Consider the following 15,869-nt stretch of genomic DNA (forward strand, 5'->3'; position numbering starts at 1 on the left):
ACTCTATAACTCGCTTATGGTTGGTCCTACAAAAAAATGCAAATAACTATTTTGTAGGAAATGTTATCAGCTTTAATTTTGAAAAAAAGATAAAAATTGATAGAAGTAACTGTTTTCGAGATATAAGCAAGAAACCAATAAGAAAACTGTAACTGTTACTAAACAAAAATGTAATTCAGTTTTCAATGTTTGAGACGAAGACGAAAATGCAGCATTATTATTATTATTAATGTTATTGTTATTAATATGACGACTAAAAACGACTCTGAAGTCTTTGGTGACTTTTATGTCTTCTCCTTTTTCCTATACTAAAGTGTTAGACTCAATTAATTTAGTTTAATTTCGGTTTTTCAAACATTATATTTTAAAGCAAATTTTTGTTAAAGATTATTTATATCCAACTCTATAACTCGCTTATGGTTGGTCTTACAAAAAAAATGCAAATAACTATTTTGTAAGAAATTTTATCAGCTTTAATTTTGAAAAAAAGATAAAAATTGATAGGAGTAATTGTTTTCGAGATATAAGCAAAAAACCAAAGTAAAAACTGTTACAGTTACTGAACAAAAATGTAAGTTTTCGAGATATAAGCAAGAAACTGTTACCTTAATTAAGCGCTTGCATATAAGCAAATTTAGTACTATTAGTATTATTATTATTAATGTTATTGTTATTGATATGACGACTAAGAACGACTCTCAAGACTTTGGTGACTTTTATGTCACCTCCTTTTTCTTCTAATAAAGTATTGGACCCAATAAATTAAGTGTATTTTAAATCACAAGACATTTTCTGTAAAACACTTTTTTTTTAAATATTAATTATTTTTAAACTTATATCTCGCTTATGGTTAGTCCTACATGAAAAATGCAAATTACTATTTTGTGGGAAATTTTATTTTTTAGTTTTTCAAACATTTTATTTTAAAGCAAGTTTTTGTTAAATATTATTTATATCCAACTCTATAACTCGCTTATGGTTGGTCCTACAAGAAAAATGCAAATAACTATTTTGTAGGAAATTTTATCAGCTTTAATTTTGAAAAAAAGATAAAAATTAATAGGAGTAACTGTTTTCGAGATATAAGCAAAAAACCAATAAGAAAACTGTAACTGTTACTGAACAAAAATGTAATTCAGTTTTCAATGTTTGAGACGAAGACGAAAATGCAGCATTTAAAAACGACTCTGAAGACTTCTGTGACTTTTAAGTCAACCTCCTTTTTTTTCTAATAATGTATTGGACCCAATAAATTAAGTGTATTTTAAATCACATGACATTTTCTGTTAAAGCACTTTTTTTTAAATATTGATTATTTTCAAACTTATATCTCGCTTATGGTTAGTCCTACATGAAAAATGCAAATAACTATTTTGTAGAAAATTTTATCAGCTTTAATTTTAGTAAACAGATAAAAATTGATAGGAGTAACTGTTTTCGAGATATAAGCAAGAAACCAAAAAACTGTTACCTTAATAAAGCGCTTGCATATAAGCAAATTTAGTACTATTAGTATTATTATTATTAATGTTATTGTTATTAATATGACGACTAAAAACGACTCTGAAGACTTTGGTGACTTTTATGTCTTCTCCTTTTTCCTATACTAAAGTGTTAGACACAATTAATTTAGTTTAATTTCAGTATTTCAAACATTTTATTTTAAAGCAAATTTTTGTTAAATATTATTTATATCTATCTCTATAACTCGCTTATGCTTGGTCCTACAAGAAAAATACAAATAACTATTTTGTAGAAAATTTTATCAGCTTTAATTTTAGTAAAAAGATAAAAATTGATAGGAGTAACTGTTTTCGAGATATAAGCAAGAAACCAATAAACTGTTACCTTAATAAAGCGCTTGCATATAAGCAAATTTAGTACTATTAGTATTATTATTATTAATATTATTGTTATTGATATGACGACTAAGAACGACTCTCAAGACTTTGGTGACTTTTATGTCACCTCCTTTTTCTTCTAATAAAGTATTGGACCCAATAAATTAAGTGTATTTTAAATCACAAGACATTTTCTGTTAAAGCACTTTTTTTTAAATATTAATTATTTTTAAACTTATATCTCGCTTATGGTTAGTCCTATATGAAAAATGCAAATTACTATTTTGTGGGAAATTTTATTTTTTAGTTTTCTACTAAAGTGTTAGACACAATTAATTTAGTTTAATTCCGGTTTTTCAAGCATTTTATTTTAAAGCAAATTTTTATTAAATATTATTTATATCCAACTCTATAACTTGTTTATGCTTGGTCCTACAAGAAAAATGTAAATAACTATTTGGTTGGAAATTTTATCAGCTTTAATTTTGAAAGAAAGATAAAATTTGATAGGAGTAACTGTTTTCGAGATATAAGCAAAAAACCAATAAGAAAACTGTAACTGTTACTGAACAAAAATGTAACTCAGTTTTCAATGTTTGAGACGAAGACAAAAATGCAGCATTTAAAAACGACTCTGAAGACGTCAGTGACTTTTATGTCACCTCCTTTTTCTTCTAATAAAGTATTGGACCCAATAAATTAAGTGTATTTTAAATCACAAGACATTTTCTGTTAAAGCACTTTTTTTTAAAATATTAATTATTTTCAAACTTATATCTCGCTTATGGTTAGTCCTACATGAAAAATGCAAATATCTATTTTGTAGGAAATTTTATCAGCTTTAATTTTAGTAAAAAGATAAAAATTGATAGGAGTAACTGTTTTCGAGATATAATCAAGAAACCAAAAAACTGTTACCTTAATTAAGCGTTTGCATATAAGCAAATTTAGTATTATTAGTATTATTATTATTAATGTTATTGTTATTAATATGACGATTAAAAACGACTCTGAAGACTTTGGTGACTTTTACGTCTCCTCCTTTTTCCTCTACTAAAGTGTTAGACCCAATTAATTTAGTTTAATTTCGGTTTTTCAAACATTTTATTTTAAAGCAAATTTTTGTTAAAGATTATTTATATCCAACTTTATAACTCGCTTATGGTTGGTCCTACAAAAAAAATGCTAAAAACTATTTTGTAGGAAATTTTATCAGCTTTAATTTTGAAGGAAAGATAAAAATTTATAGGAGTAACTGTTTTCGAGATATAAGCAAAAAACCAAAGTGAAAACTGTAACAGTTACTGAACAAAAATGTAATTCAGTTTTCAATGTTTGAGACGAAGACGAAAATGCAGTATTTAAAATCGACTCTGAAGACTTCAGTGACTTTTAAGTCACCTCCTTTTTCTTCTAATAAAGTATTGGACCCAATAAATTAAGTGTATTTTAAATCACAAGACATTTTCTGTTAAAGCACTTTTTTTTTAAATATTGATTATTTTCAAACTTATATCTTGCTTATGGTTAGTCCTACATGAAAAATGCAAATAACTATTTCGTAGGAAATTTTATCAGCTTTAATTTTAGTAAAAAAATAAAAATTGATAAGAGTAACTGTTTTCGAGATATAAGCAAGAAACTGTTACCTTAATTAAGCGCTTGCATATAAGCAAATTTAGTAATATTAGTATTATTATTATTAATGTTATTGTTATTAATTTGACGACTAAAAACTTGAGACGAAAATGCAGCATTTAAAAACGACTCTGAAGACTTCAGTGACTTTTATGTCACCTTCTTTTTCTTCTAATAAAGTATTGGAACCAATAAATTAAGTGTATTTTAAATCACAAGACATTCTCTGTTAAAACACTTTTTTTTAATTATTAATTATTTAACTTATATCTCGCTTATGGTTAGTTCTACATGAAAAATGCAAATAACTATTTTGTAGGAAATTTTATCACCTTTAATTTTGGTGAAAAAGTAAAAATTGATAAGAGTAACTGTTTTCGAGATATAAGCAAAAAACAAAAAAACTGTTACTTTAATTAAGCGCTTCCATATAAGCAAATTTAGTACTACTAGTATTGTTATTATAAATGTTATTGTTATTAATATGACGACTAAAGACAACTCTAAGACTTTTATGACTTTTATGTCTCCTCCTTTTTCCTCTACTAAAGTGTTAGACACAATTAATTTAGTTTAATTTCAGTTTTTCAAACATTTTATTTTAAAGCTAATTTTTGTTGAATATTAAAAACTATAAAATGGCTTAGATTGCCTAAAAACACAGATCACACATGATCTTTTGCATAGAAATGAGAAAACGCTCATGTAACACACAAAATAAGCTCCATTTTTCCTTATTAAAAGTATTATTATTATTATTACTTTTGTTACTATTACTATTATTATTATTATTATTATTATTATTATTATTATTATTATTATTATTATTATTAACTTTTGTATAGTAAATGTTTTTATACCAGTTTTAAAATGAGTTATTAATTTTAGTCAATTTCTTGCCTAAAAACACAGATCACAGATGATTTCTTGCATAGAAATGAGAAAACATTCATATAACACACAAAATAAGCTTCATTTTTGCTTAGAAAACTAAGCTTACTTTTATTACTATTATTATTATTTTTATTAATATTATTGTTATTATTATTATTATTATTATTGTTATTATTATTATTATTATTATTATTATTATTATTATTATTATTATTATTATTCATATTAATATTATTATTATTATTATTATTATTATTATTATTAAAAACAGATTATTACTTTTGTATAGTATTGATTTTATATCGGTTTTAAAACGAGTGATTAATTTTAGCCAATTTCTTGCCTAAAAACTATAAAATGGCTTAGATTGCCTAAAAACACAGATCACACATTATCTTTTGCATAGAAATGAGAAAACGCTCATATAACACAAAATAAGCTTCATTTTTGCTTAGAAAACCTAGCTTACTTTTATTACTACTATTATTATTATTTTTATTATTATTATTATTATTTCTATTATTTTTATTATTATTATTACTATTATTATTATTATTATTATTATTATTATTATTATTATTATTATTATTATTAAAAACCGATTATAACTTTTGTATAGCAAATGTTTTTATACCAGTTTTAAAACGAGTTATTAATTTTAGACAATTTCTTGCCTAAAAACACAGATCACAGATGATCTCTTGCATAGAAATGAGAAAACGCTCATATAACACACAAAATAAGCTTCATTTTTGCTTAGAAAACTAAGCTTACTTTTATTACTATTATTATTTTTATTATTATTTTTGTTATTATTATTATTATTACTATTATTATTATTATTATTTATATTATTATTATTATTATTATTATTATTATTATTATTATTATTATTATTATTATTATTATTATTATTATTATTATTATTATTATTAACTTTTGTATAGTAAATGTTTTTATACCAGTTTTAAAATGAGTTATTAATTTTAGACAATTTCTTGCCTAAAAACACAGATCACAGATGATTTCTTGCATAGAAATGAGAAAACGCTCATATAACACACAAAATAAGCTTCATTTTTGCTTAGAAAACTAAGCTTACTTTTATTACTATTATTATTTTTATTATTATTATTATTATTATTATTATTATTATTATTATTATTATTATTATTATTATTATTGTTATTGTTATTGTTATTATTATTATTATTATTAAAAACTTATATTAAACAGACAGAAAACGTCGTATTCTGACACATAAAAACGAATTACGTTATAGACTTGACGAGAACGGCGTATCTCGGACTCTTATAGGACTCTTATAGGGTCAAAAAGTATCAGTTTGGATTAAAACAAATTATTTTTGTTGACTCTCAGTCTGAATTGTTCATCAGTTCAAACAAAAACGGCTTATTTTAGACGATCTTTTGCTTTGAACAAGAAAACTTACATCGAATATACTAAAAACGTATTAATCTGGCATAAAAGAGCAATTTATGTATCACTTTGGATAAAGACAGCTAATCCTTTTCGTTTCATTGCCTAAAATAGACAATTGTTAAAAAATCTAACAAAAACGCTGTATTCTAGCACAAAATACTAATTACATTATAGTTTCGACGAGAATACCTTATTTGGAATGATTCTATGCTTCCAAACGAGTAAATTTTTATTAAACAGATGCCAAACTTCATGTTTTGTCCTATAAAGACATTTTATATTGCAGTTTGTATTAAAACAAAATATTTTCGTTGATTCTTTGTTAGAAGCAGCAAACCTAACATTAAAGAATCTGAAAACTTTGTATTCGGACACAAACCACCGAATTTTGTATCAGTTTAGACAAAAACGGTTGATTTTCGACAATATTTTGCTTTCAACAAGAAAACTTATATCAAACTGACTAAAAACGTCTTATTTTAGCACAAAACAAAAGATTAGCGTTATAGTCTTAAAGCTGATTCACGCCACAGTTTGGATAAAAACCAAATATTTTTGTTAATTCATTGTTACAAACAAGAAGCCTTACATCAAGGAAACTGAAAACCCTTTATTCAGGCACAGAAATTCGAATTACGTTTCAGTCTAGACAAAAACTGCTTATTTTAGACGATCTTTTGTCTTGAACACGAAAACTTACATTAAAAAGATTAAAAACGTCTTATTCTGGCTGAAAACTGCAAATTATATATTACTCTTGATAAAAGCAATTTATCCTGATTACTCCTTTGCTTAGAATAGAGCAAACTTGTATAAAACTTAATGAAAACTTTAAATTTCGTCTCAAAGAAATAATTTACGTTATAGTTTTGACCAGCACTGTTTATTTCAAACGAATTTATGATTCGAAACTAATGAACTTTTATGGGGCAGATGCAAAACCACATATTACCATATAAAGCGTTGTTTTAAAGCAAAGTATTACCTTTTGCAACAAGAAATTTCACGTCAAAGAAACTGAAAACTTCGTATCCATGCATAAATATCGAATTACGTATCAGTTTAGGCAAATACAGCTTATTTTAAACGATTCCTTGCTATAAACAAGAAAAATTTTATCAAGCATATTGAAAACGTCTTATTCTCGAAAATAAGAGCAAATTATGTATCAGTTTTAACAAAAGCGGATTACTCTGTTTGATTCTATGCTTAGAGTAGAGTAAACTACTATAAAACGTAATGAAAACTCTATATTCAAGCTCAAAAGAACAAATTACGTTATAGTTTTGGCAAAAAAAAAATATTTCGGACGATTTCATACTTTGAAGTAAGCAAACTTTAATTGAACAAGTGCAAAAGCTAATACTTTGCTTTAAAATAACGATTTATGTGGTAATATGGTATTTTGCATCTGTCCTATAAAAGTTTACTCGTTTCGCTCCATTGAATCATTCGAAATAAATTATTTTGACACAACAACGAAAATAATTTGTTTTTGTTTAAACTGTATCATAAGTCGCTTTTATAAAACGAACTAAGACGTTTGGCATTTGTTTAGTGAAAGTTTTCTCGTTTGGGGACAAAATCGTTTGAAATTAACAGTTCTGGTCAAAACTATAACGTAAATTATTTCTTTGAGACGAAATTTAAAGTTTTCATTAAGTTTTATACAAGTTTGCTCTATTCTAAGCAAAGGAGTAATCAGGATAAACTGCTTTTATTCAAAGTAATACATAATTTGCAGTTTTGAGCCAGAATAAGACGTTTTTAATCTTTTTAATGTAAGTTTTCGTGTTCAAAAGAAAGAGTAATTTGATTTTCTGGGCCTGAATAAGAGGTTTTCAGTTTCTTTGATGTAAGGTTTCTTGTTTGTAACAATGAATAAACGAAAATCATTGGTTTTAACCCAAACTGTGACATAAATCGTTTTTCAAAGGCGAAATCAGACGTTTTGCCTCTGTTCAGTGAAAGTATACTGGTTTCAAAGCATAGAATCGTTTGAAATTAACAGTTCTCGTCAAGACTATAACGCAAATCTTTAAAGTGATACAAAGAAATAATTTACGTTATAGTTTCAATTTCAAACGATTTTATGCCCCCAAACGAGAAAACTTTCACTAAACAGATGCCAATCGTCTTAGTTCGTTTTATAAAAGCGACTTATGTTACAGTTTAAACAAAAACAAATTATTTTCGTTGTTGTGTCAAAATAATTTATTTCGAATGATTCAATGGAGCGAAACGAGTAAACTTTTATAGGACAGATGCAAAATACCATATTACCACATAAATCGTTATTTTAAAGCAAAGTATTAGCTTTTGCACTTGTTCAATTAAAGTTTGCTTACTTCGAAGTATGTAATCGTTTGAAATATTTTTTTTTTGCCAAATCTATAACGTAATTTGTTCTTTTGAGCTTGAATATAGAGTTTTCATTACGTTTTATAGTAGTTTACTCTACTCTAAGCATAGAATCAAACAGAGTAATCCGCTTTTGTTAAAACTGATACATAATTTGCTCTTATTTTCGAGAATAAGACGTTTTCAATATGCTTGATAAAATTTTTCTTGTTTATAGCAAGGAATCGTTTAAAATAAGCTGTATTTGCTTAAACTGATACGTAATTCGATATTTATGCATGGATACGAAGTTTTCAGTTTCTTTGACGTGAAATTTCTTGTTGCAAAAGGTAATACTTTGCTTTAAAACAACGATTTATATGGTAATATGTGGTTTTGCATCTGCCCCATAAAAGTTCATTAGTTTCGAATCATAAATTCGTTTGAAATAAACAGTGCTGGTCAAAACTATAACGTAAATTATTTCTTTGAGACGAAATTTAAAGTTTTCATTAAGTTTTATACAAGTTTACTCTATTCTAAGTAAAGGAGTAATCAGGATAAATTGCTTTTATCTAGAGTAATATATAATTTGCAATTTTCAGCCAGAAAAAGACGTTTTTAATCCTTTTAATGTAAGTTTTCGTGTTCAAGACAAAAGATCGTCTAAAATAAGCAGTTTTTGTCCAGACTGAAACGTAATTCGAATTTCTGTGCCTGAATAAGGGGTGTTCAGTTTCTTTGATGTAAGGTTTCTTGTTTGTAACAGTGAATTAACAAAAATATTTGGTTTTTATCCAAACTGTGGCATGAATCAGCTTTAAGACTATAACGCAAATCCTTTGTTTTATGCTAAAATAGGACGTTTTTAGTCAGTTTGATATAAGTTTTCTTGTTCAAAGCAAAATATTGTCGAAAATCAACCGTTTTTGTCTAAACTGATACAAAATTCGGTGGTTTGTGTCCGAATACAAAGTTTTCAGATTCTTTAATGTTAGGTTTGCTGCTTCTAACAAAGAATCAACGAAAATATTTTGTTTTAATACAAACTGCAATATAAAATGTCATCATAGGACAAAACATGATGTTTGGCATCTGTTTAATAAAAATTTACTCGTTTGGAAGCATAGAATCATTCCAAATAAGCTATTCTCGTCGAAACTATAATGTAATTAGTATTTTGTGCTACAATACAGCGTTTTTGTTAGATTTATTAACAATTTTGTCTATTTTAAGCAATGAAACGAATAGGATTAGCTGCCTTTACCTAAAGTGATACATAAATTGCTCTTTTATGCCAGATTAATACGTTTTTAGTCTGTTCGATGTAAGTTTTCTTGTTCAAAGCAAAAGATCGTCTAAAATAAGCCGTTTTTGTTTGAACTGATGAACAATTCAGACTGAGAGTCAACAAAAATAATTTATTTTAATCCAAACTGATACTTTTTGACCCTATAAGAGTCCTATAAGAATCCGAGATACGCCGTTCTCGTCAAGTCTATAACGTAATTCGTTTTTTTGTGTCAGAATACGACGTTTTCTGTCTGTTTAATATAAGTTTTTAATAATAAAAATAATAATAATAATAATAATAATAATAATAATAATAATAATAATAATAATAATAATAATAATAATAATGATAATAAAAATAATAATACTAATAATAGTAATAATAATAATAATAATAAAAATAATAATAGTAATAAAAGTAAGCTTAGTTTTCTAAGCAAAAATGAAGCTTATTTTGTGTTATATGAGCGTTTTCTCATTTCTATGCAAGAGATCATCTGTGATCTGTGTTTTTAGGCAAGAAATTGTCTAAAACTAATAATTCATTTTAAAACTGTTATAAAAACATTTACTATACAAAAGTTATAATCGGTTATTAATAATAATAATATTAATAATAATAATTATAATAATAATAATTATAATAATAATAATTATAATAATAATAATAATAATAATAATAATAATAAAAATAATAATAATAGTAGTAATAAAAGTAAGCTTAGTTTTCTAAGCAAAAATAAAGCTTACTTTGTGTTATATGAGCGTTTTCTCATTTCTATGCAAAAGATCATGTGTGATCAGTGTTTTTAGGCAATCTTAGCCATTTTATAGTTTTTAGGCAAGAAATTGGCTAAAATTAATCACTCATTTTAAAACTGGTATAAAAACAATACTATACAAAAGTTAAAATCGGTTTTTAATAATAATAATTATAATAATAATAATAATAATAATAATAATAATAATAATAATAATAATAATAATAATAATAATAATAATAATAATAACAACAACAATAATAATAATAATAATAATAATAATAATAATAATAATAATAATAATAATAATAAAAATAATAATAATAGTAATAAAAGTAAGCTTAGTTTTCTAAGCAAAAATGAAGCTTATTTTGTGTGTTATATGAGTGTTTTCTCATTTCTATGCAAGAAATCATCTGTGATCTGTGTTTTTAGGCAAGAAATTGTCTAAAATTAATAACTCATTTTAAAACTGGTATAAAATCATTTACTATACAAAAGTTAATAATAATAATAATAACAATAATAATAATAATAATAATAATAATAATAATAGTAATAGTAACAAAAGTAATAATAATAATAATAATACTTTTAATAAGGAAAAATGGAGCTTATTTTGTGTGTTACATGAGCGTTTTCTCATTTCTATGCAAAAGATCATGTGTGATGTGTGATTTTAGGCAATCTAAACCATTTTATAGTTTTTAATATTTAACAAAAATTTGCTTTAAAATAAAATGTTTGAAAAACTGAAATTAAACTAAATTAATTGTGTCTAACACTTTAGTAGAGGAAAAAGGAGGAGACATAAAAGTCACTAAAGTCTTCAGAGTCGTTTTTAAATGCTGCATTTTCGTCTTCCTCTCAAACATTGAAAACTGAATTACATTTTTGTTCAGTAACTGTAACAGTTTTTACTTTGGTTTTTTGCTTATATCTCGAAAACAATTACTCCTATCAATTTTTTATCTTTCTTTCAAAATTAAAGCTGATAAAATTTCCTACAAAGTAGTTATTTGCATTTTTCATGTTGGACTAACCATAAGCGAGATATAAGTTTGAAAATAATTAATATTTAAAAAAAAAGTGCTTTAACAGAAAATGGCTTGTGATTTAAAATACACTTAATTTAATGGGTCCAATACTTTATTAGAAGAAAAAGGAGGTGACATAAAAGTCACTGAAGTCTTCAGAGTCGTTTTTAAATGCTGCATTTTCGTCTTCGTCTCAAACATTGAAAACTGAATTACATTTTTGTTCAGTAACTGTATCAGTTTTTACTTTGGTTTTTTGCTTATATCTCGAAAACAATTACTCCTATCAATTTTTGTCTTTCTTTCAAAATCAAAGCTGATAAAATTTCCTACAAAATAGTTATTGGCTTTTTTTTTGTAGGACCAACCATAAGCGAGTTATAGAGTTGGATATAAATAATCTTTAACAAAAATTTGCTTTAAAATAAAATGTTTGAAAAACCGAAATTAAACTAAATTAATTAAGACTAACACTTTAGTTGAGGAAAAAGGAGAAGACATAAAAGTCACCAAAGTTTTGAGAGTCGTTTTTAGTCGTCATATTAATAACAATAACATTAATAATAATAATACTAATAGTACTAAATTTGCTTATATGCAAGCGCTTTATTAAGGTAACAGTTTTTTGGTTTCTTGCTTATATCTCGAAAACAGTTACTCCTATCAATTTTTATCTTTTTACTAAAATTAAAGCTGATAAAATTTCCTGCAAAATAGTTATTTGTATTTTTCTTGTAGGACCAAGCATAAGTGAGTTATAGAGATAGATATAAATAATATTTAACAAAAATTTGCTTTAAAATAAAATGTTTGAAATACTGAAATTAAACTAAATTAATTGTGTCTAACACTTTAGTATAGGAAAAAGGAGAAGACATAAAAGTCACCAAAGTCTTCAGAGTCGTTTTTAGTCGTCATATTAATAACAATAACATTAATAATAATAATACTAATAGTACTAAATTTGCTTATATGCAAGCGCTTTATTAAGGTAACAGTTTTTTGGTTTCTTGCTTATATCTCGAAAACAGTTACTCCTATCAATTTTTATCTGTTTACTAAAATTAAAGCTGATAAAATTTCTTACAAAATAGTTATTTGCATTTTTCATGTAGGACTAACCATAAGCGAGATATAAGTTTGAAAATAATCAATATTTAAAAAAAAAGTGCTTTAACAGAAAATGTCTTGTGATTTAAAATACACTTAATTTATTGGGTCCAATACATTATTAGAAGAAAAAGAAGGTGACTTAAAAGTCACAGAAGTCTTCAGAGTCGTTTTTAAATGCTGCATTTTCGTCTTCGTCTCAAACATTGAAAACTGAATTACATTTTTGTTTAGTAACTGTAACAGTTTTCACTTTGGTTTTTTGCTTATATCTCGAAAACTATTATTCCTATCAATTTTTATCTTTCTTTCAAAATTAAAGCTGATAAAATTTCTTACAAAATAGTTATTTGCATTTTTAATGTAGGACTAACCATAAGCGAGAAAGAAGTTTGAAAATAATTAATATTTAAAAAAAAAGTGCTTTAACAGAAAATGTTTTGTGATTTAAAATACACTTAATTTATTGGGACCAATACTCTATTAGAAGAAAAAGGAGGTGACATAAAAGTCACTGAAATCTTCAGAGTCGTTTTTAAATGCTGCATTTTCGTCTTCGTCTCAAACATTGAAAACTGAATTACATTTTTGTTCAGTAACTGTAACAGTTTTTACTTTGGTTTTTTGCTTATATCTCGAAAACAATTACTCCTATCAATTTTTATCTTTCTTTCAAAATTAAAGCTGATAAAATTTCCTACAAAATAGTTATTTGCATTTCTTTTGTAAGACCAACCATAAGCGAGTTATAGAGTTGGATATAAATAATCTTTAACAAAAATTTGCTTTAAAATAAAATGTTTGAAAAACCGAAATTAAACTAAATTAATTGGGTCTAACACTTTAGTATAGGAAAAAGGAGAAGACATAAAAGTCACTAAATGTTTCAGAGTCGTCTTTAGTCGTCATGTTAATAACAATAACATTAATAATAATAATACTAATAGTACTAAATTTGCTTATATGCAAGCGCTTTATTAAGGTAACAGTTTTTTGGTTTCTTGCTTATATCTCGAAAACAGTTACTCCTATCAATTTTTACCTTTTTTTCAAAATTAAAGCTGATAAAATTTCCTACAAAATAGTTATTTCCATTTTTTTGTAGGACCAACCATAAGCGAGTTATAGAGTTGGATATAAATAATCTTTAACAAAAATTTGCTTTAAAATAAAATGTTTGAAAAACTGATATTAAACTAAATTAATTGGGTCTAACACTTTAGTAGAGAAAAAAGGAGAAGACATAAAAATCACCAAAGTCTTCAGAGTTGTTTTTAGTACTAAATTTGCTTATATGCAAGCGCTTAATTAAGGTAACAGTTTTTTGGTTTCTTGCTTATATCTCGAAAACAGTTACTCCTATCAATTTTTATCTTTTTACTAAAATTAAAGCTGATAAAATTTCCTACAAAATAGTAATTTGCATTTTTCATGTAGGATTAACCATAAACGAGATATAAGTTTAAAAATAATTAATATTTAAAAAAAAAGTGCTTTAACAGAAAATGTCTTGTGATTTAAAATACACTTAATTTATTGGGTCCAATACTTTATTAGAAGAAAAAGGAGGTGACATAAAAGTCACCAAAGTCTTGAGAGTCGTTCTTAGTCGTCATATCAATAACAATAACATTAATAATAATAATAATACTAATAGTACTAAATTTGCTTATATGCAAGCGCTTAATTAAGGTAACAGTTTCTTGCTTATATCTCGAAAATTTACATTTTTGTTCAGTAACTGTAACAGTTTTTACTTTGGTTTTTTGCTTATATCTCGAAAACAATTACTCCTATCAATTTTTATCTTTCTTTCAAAATTAAAGCTGATAAAATTTCCTACAAAATAGTTATTTGCATTTCTTTTGTAAGACCAACCATAAGCGAGTTATAGAGTTGGATATAAATAATCTTTAACAAAAATTTGCTTTAAAATATAATGTTTGATAAACCGAAATTAAACTAAATTAATTGAGTCTAACACTTTAGTATAGGAAAAAGGAGAAGACATAAAAGTCACCAAAGACTTCAGAATCGTTTTTAGTCGTCATATTAATAACAATAACATTAATAATAATAATAATGCTGCATTTTCGTCTTCGTCTCAAACATTGAAAACTGAATTACATTTTTGTTCAGTAACAGTTACAGTTTTCTTATTGGTTTTTTGCTTATATCTCGAAAACAGTTACTCCTATTAATTTTTATCTTTCTTTCAAAATTAAAGCTGATAAAATTTCCTACAAAATAGTTATTTGCATTTTTTTGTAGGACCAACCATAAGCGAGTTATAGAGTTGGATATAAATAATCTTTAACAAAAATTTGCTTTAAAATAAAATGTTTGAAAAACCGATATTAAACTAAATTAATTGGGTCAAACACTTTAGTAGAGGAAAAATGAAAAGACATAAAAGTCACCAAAGTCTTCAGAGTTGTTTTTAGTACTAAATTTGCTTATATGCAAGCGCTTAATTAAGGTAACAGTTTTTTGGTCTCTTGCTTACATCTCGAAAACAGTTACTCCTATCAATTTTTATCTTTTTACTAAAATTAAAGCTGATAAAGTTTCCTACAAAATAGTAATTTGCATTTTTCATGTAGGACTAACCATAAGCGAGAAATAAGTTTGAAAATAATTAATATTTAAAAAAAAAAGTGCTTTAACAGAAAATGTTTTGTGATTTAAAATACACTTAATTTATTAGGTCCAATACTTTATTAGAAGAAAAAGGAGGTGACATATAAGTCACTGAAGTCTTCAGAGTCGATTTTAAATGCTGCATTTTCGTCTTCGTCTCAAACATTGAAAACTGAATTACATTTTTGTTCAGTAACAGTTACAGTTTTCTTATTGGTTTTTTGCTTATATCTCGAAAACAGTTACTCCTATCAATTTTTAGCTTTCTTTTAAAATTAAAGCTGATAAAATTTCCTACAAAATAATTATATAAATAAAAATAAATATAATAAAAGGAGAAGACATAAATGTCACTAAAGGTTTCAGAGTCGTCTTTAGTCGTCATATTAATAACAATAACATTAATAATAATAATACTAATAGTACTAAATTTGCTTATATGCAATCGCTTAATTAAGGTAACAGTTTTTTGGTTTCTTGCTTATATCTCGAAAAGAGTTACTCTTATCAATTTTTATCTTTTTACTAAAATTAAAGCTGATAAAATTTCCTACAAAATAGTTATTTGCATTTCTCATGTAGGACTAACCATAAGCGACATATAAGTTTGAAAATAATTAATATTTAAAAAAAAGGTGCTTTAACAGAAAATGTTTTGTGATTTAAAATACACTTAATTTATTAGGTCCAATACTTTATTAGAAGAAAAAGGAGGTGACATATAAGTCACTGAAGTCTTCAGAGTCGATTTTAAATGCTGCATTTTCGTCTTCGTCTCCAACATTGAAAACTGAATTACATTTTTGTTCAGTAACAGTTACAGTTTTCTTCTTGGTTTTTTGCTTATATCTCGAAAACAGTTACTCCTATCA

Source organism: Tribolium castaneum, chromosome 8 (assembly GCF_031307605.1).
Source record: "Tribolium castaneum strain GA2 chromosome 8, icTriCast1.1, whole genome shotgun sequence".
NCBI classification, from domain to species: domain Eukaryota; kingdom Metazoa; phylum Arthropoda; class Insecta; order Coleoptera; family Tenebrionidae; genus Tribolium; species Tribolium castaneum.